The sequence below is a fragment of the Monopterus albus genome, unplaced genomic scaffold, assembly GCF_001952655.1.
Source record: "Monopterus albus unplaced genomic scaffold, M_albus_1.0 scaffold27.1, whole genome shotgun sequence".
NCBI classification, from domain to species: Eukaryota; Metazoa; Chordata; class Actinopteri; order Synbranchiformes; family Synbranchidae; genus Monopterus; species Monopterus albus.
Window position 1 is genome coordinate 1,364,562 of NW_018127907.1, and position 5,467 is coordinate 1,370,028.

The following is a 5,467-nucleotide window of genomic DNA, read 5'->3' on the forward strand; positions in this document are numbered from 1 at the left end:
TTATTTGATGTGGTATGGGATACACACTTAGCCTAAACTACATTTACTTCAGAAATGCATTTAAGCTTCTGCACCCCAGCTTTTAAAAACTCTACATAATGTAATATCACACCAGACACATCTACAGTGGTACGAATGTACCTTTTCTAGTGTAGCATTCCAGTCTTTTGCAAAACAATATGTAGAGCGGCTTCCAGTATTTTCCAGTGGAACACGGTACTGTATCATCTCCCAGTTTTCTTTTAATGCTTCAAATCTAAACTTAAAAGGCACCACCTTCTCTACCACTTAAAATCGTTGCCTCGGGTGTCTTGCAGTATTTCTCCTGCATCAGCAGACATGTTGAAGAAGTTCATCTACAGCAGCTGGGAAATGCTGACTGCATTTGTAAACCTATGTCATGATACTGACTGCTTATACATCCCACAGCGTCAAGTAGACAGGATTACTTGTGAGCTGTTTTGGCTGTTAAAAGACTGATCTATAATTACGTTAACTACAAAACCAAAGTATTGTAACCTTTTTTTAAAATAGCTATAGCTGACTATTTTCAGCGCAGCATAAACTAATTTCATTCCATTTTAGTATAATTTCACATCTGGGCAATGCTGAGCCTTTTGGGTGTGGTGACTTAAAAAGTATATATAGTTCCACTTCTTATCATATGGATATCCTGCTCAGCTGTATGTAAAAATGTAATTTATCTGTCCATGTTTTTAAAAATATATTTCGTTATTAATTATTTCCCTGCAAATGACCAGATGCATATTTAATATTAGGTAATATCATTAATTTGTAAAATGTATTATTAGTGCACTGTCCACTGTGCCCTGCACTGCCTTTGGTAGTAATTTCTAACAGAGAAGGCTCATATAATTAGCATTGGTCCATAACTGTCACAAAATATACAGAAATTTGTCTTGGGAACATGAAAAACTCCCTTGAAACATACAGTATGTCTGTAATAAGTTAACTTTGTGGGTATCCATAAGTTTTTTTAACAAAAACAAAGATTACCAAATATTATATTTACTTTAAAGAGTTGCAGTATGGGTTGCTTGTTGCTGTAATGTTGCTAGTAGTGAGTTTTTACTTCTATCCATCACCAGCTGTGTGCGCTAAACTGTGTTAGCCTCAACAGTGTCTAGAGCACCCACCTGAACCTGCCAAAGGTTTCCACTAAGTCTCGTTAAGGGTTCTGCTGTCACGGAGACATTTCTAATAATTACAGAACATCTTCCAAAGTGTTCACAAGAAGTTGTAATGCGGTCAACAAATAGTCATGTAAAGTTATTAATGTCATGTTGTCAAGATGACGAGCTCAAACAGAAGGCCTGACAGATGCTGAACAGCCTGAGAAGTCCTGAACTGTGAATACATGACTTAACCACAAATTGAAGGAACACTATACAAAGGTAACATTTATACTTTATTCTATTACTATAAAATATTTTTAACAAAAGAAAATGCTTCAAAAATAAAGACAAATGTAAGTGAGGAGTCTAACTAATTTATCATGAGTAAACGTTCTAAACCCTAAATTCTGCCATAGTGAGTGGGGCGCCAGTCACTAAGGAAGAGGAACGGGCCCACTTTAAACTCAGAATTCTGAGTTTTTAGTCAGAATTCAAATACATTTTATGCAATGGCCCCAGTCCTTTTCAATAAGTCCTAAATGGAGATAACTATAGGCCTTTTTTCCCACTGCAGACATTTAGTCTTTTCATAGCTGGAAGAGCACCACTGTTATGTTGAACCATCCCAGTAAGCTATGACTGTGTGCACAAAAGCAATATGAAATGCATTTGTAGCTAATTACTTTCATTTGTAACACCTGTATTTGTCCTGTTGTGACATGTCAAAATGCCTGATGTAAAAAAAGGGAAAAAAAACTTTCAGAGCCTTTAATCAGATGAAACCTTGGGAAATTACTAAACAGATGCAGTTCTGCTCCTAGAGCTTTTAAAATAACCCAAGTTAGTTTATAATATTTCTCAAGTACTAGATCCCATGGATAAACCCACAATATGCTTAAATGTACATAATCTGACCTTTTTGGATGTAATTACATTGGTTTAATATAGCACAGGTCACTGCAAAAAAAGCAATGGTGCAAAATGAGAGACAAATTCCCAAGCTATTTCTATATGACTACTACGCTTTTGGGTATTAAAGGGTTAAATATAGACCAGCTTATGTGTCAGACAAGTCACTCCTTAAAATTCTAGATGTACAGAAATTCTTGCCAAACTAGTTCAGATTAATTCAAGTTCTAGTTGCCAGTATTAATTAGTTCTAGTTCAAATTGTATTGTGGTTAAAAATTCACTTCAGATATAAACCCTTTTAAACACCTTTTTTTCCCCGTGTTTCTCACATCATTCTTTTAACATTTGTGAGCTGGCCTCAGTTTTATTGCTTGTGGTGCACTGACCTGTTGCCTGCTGCAGAATGAAAAATCCTCACCTGACTTATGTTAGTTAATACGTTTCTGTCAGCAGCGTCTCGTCTTTCCCGCTGTGGCAACAATCTGGCACTCATGCTTTGATTTTCAGATAGAAGTAGAGGCAGATGTCTGGATCGCTGTATAAACTCGGATTTTTGTATCCATCTGCTGCAGCTAGCCCTTGTATTGTGTTTGCATCTTTTTTATTCAGCAATCCATAAAGAAGCTTTCCCTGGATAGCTGATGGGGAGCCACATCCTCTGATTGCAGGCGGTTGTCAGCAGTGATAAATAAAATAAACCTGTAACTGACATCTTTTTCATATAGATTGACTTTGCATATAATAACAATGTAGCCTGTATCAGACAAGGGACTGGCTTATGTGTGTAATATTCAGCCGAAAGGTAGAGATGATGGGAGTGTTGAGACAGTTGTGCAGAGACAGGGACAAGTGGAATGACTTTTTTTATTGCGCGTTTAGTCATTTTTCAGACAACAAGACTCCCCCCAACATTAATCAAAGAGCAATGTACAAAACAGCACACCTTCTTTTTGCCATCAACGGAAATTTAATAAGGTAGTGAGAGTACATAACAGAAAGTAATGAAGTGTTGCGAGTTATGATCATGTAGAGATGTAGAGGATGAGCTTGATGTCAAAGCCAAAGTAAGCACCATCGTCTTGTAGTCAGGAAAGGCCATATTTCAATAAGAAATATTCTAGAAGGGGTGAGGAGAGGTTAAACATGATACAAGAGGGTTGTTATCACAGTTTTCAGACATTTTTACCAACTAAAAAAAAGAACAATATCGGTGTAGCACTACTTTGTCATGCAATTTACTTTAGTAAACCTTCTGACACACAGACAAAATATACTTCAATAAGTAGAACTCACTACATCTCTGTCCAGCAATAGTCACAAAGCCTGTAATTTATACTCTTTGAATGTGAGATCCCTATCAAAAATAATATGCAGATTTTTATTTTTCTTAATATATCTAAAGTGCAAGTATTTATCCATTTTATTCAATGCTTTCTGTAAGTATAAAATACAAAGGAAAAAAACAGCAATGTTTTTCCTGTTTACATGTTATATTTTTCTGAAAGGAGGAGCATCATATATAACAAACCATATATATATATGTACACACACACACGCACACACACCACAGATAAAATATTTTTGAAAGATACAACATATTATCTCATGTGGGAATGGTAAAGGGATTCAGACAAAACAGTGACATGGAATATATTCATTGTGCATTGACCCCACCCCTTAAAATCCAGGATCCACTTCCCAAACTTTTCAAAACATCTGAAACGTCTTTATACACAACATTAGCCTATACAGTCTGCAAACACGATGGGCCCTGCTACTCGATGAGTGTGCAAACACAAGACGTGCTGAATGAGCTCCTCTGTCAGTGCTTCGTGAGTCATATAGTGCTTGGCTTTGACCAGAGGCTGCGATGGGCTGCGTGATTATCCAGGAATTCTGAACGGCCAATGAAGGACTACAAGACTGCAACCAGAAACAGAGCAGATGTGGTTGTGTGGAACACCTTATGGAAGTTCAGTCTGATCTGTCAGTACTTGTACAGGTCGGTAGAGGCGGGTAGCCACCACCCACATTTCATTAGTGGAAGTTTGCCGTTATTAAGTCACGTACATGAGGCTGTTTGAATGCAGTCGGAAACATGAGCAATCTCCCCCATTTGAGAATGGAGGACCGAGTGGATGAAGCACCTACAGCTGGAGCCATCATAGCAACTTGACTTTGAGAACATGCCACAAGTAGCTAATGTTGTACTTCAGAATTACATCTACAATTTAACTTGTCTTCCATTTCCATTTGCAGAAACGTGTAAGGAATGGTCTGGTCAGCTGTTGTTTGAGCAACAAAAATAAGCTCTTTTAAATGAAATCAGACAAAATGGACATTGCCATAATAACAGATAAGGCAGGATAACATCACGGTTAGGGATTGCTATGATGGCTGCTGCTGTATGATAAATCATAACGCCATCCTCGTCAGCTTCTGTGCTCTGAGGACAGCGCGGAGCTTGACCACAGACTCTTCATACAGAAAACAAGACAAAAAACATCTGCCTACCATTTTGCATTCAAGTCCCAGAAGTGGATGTCTATGTAATGTGGGAACAACATGGCGGCAAGGTCACTCCAGGTTTTGCTGTGACACTGGGTGAGCTTTCTTAAATTGTGAAAACAGAGTTGATTACGCTGTTTTCCAGTAAAAATCACATCTAGCCTTCTCCTCTGAAACTCCACTATGTCGCAAAGTGCACGAGTCATGTTCCACAACAGAATCATTCCGCACTAGAAACACCACTGACCCAGAAGCATCTGGCGATTACACTAACGAAACAAGACAGCACATCTTTTAGTCCTTAAAAAGGAAGTGTGCGTTTTACAGAGCGAGGCGTTAACAAAGTGAACTGTATGAGCCAGTTCAGGCTCTCCTTATATTTTGCCATTAGAGAAAGAAAAAGAACAAAAGGAAGTATTGTGTTTCCAGTCTTCATGTAGCATGAGCTTGCTGGAGGCCTAAATTGAATCAAGCTAACGCTAGAACACTTTGGGGAGTAAGTACTGTATCACAACAAAGTCCATAGTCATGTTGAACTGAAGATGAACTCAGACTGACCTCAGATGTGCTTTGCTGGGCACACAGTCACAGGTTTAGGCTTGTACGTGTGTGTAATGGAAATGGGCTTTTTATAATTCACGGGGCAGTGCAAGGAAATATAATCATCTCTGCATGAGGTAAAAGAAATTTCCTGTTCACCTCCATAACCGAGACAAAGTCCTATGTCAGACAGCCGGGTCAGTAGGCCATGATAGTCTGCTGCTGGTAAGCCCCTAAAGTGTAGTGCCAGGCTTCATCAGGCCTTTCACCAACACTCAGAGCCAAACCTGGGCCAAAACATCATGCGTGGAACAGATGTGATTTTCTGGAACATTTTTCTTGGCTCTCTATTGCCACAGGCATGACCAAACA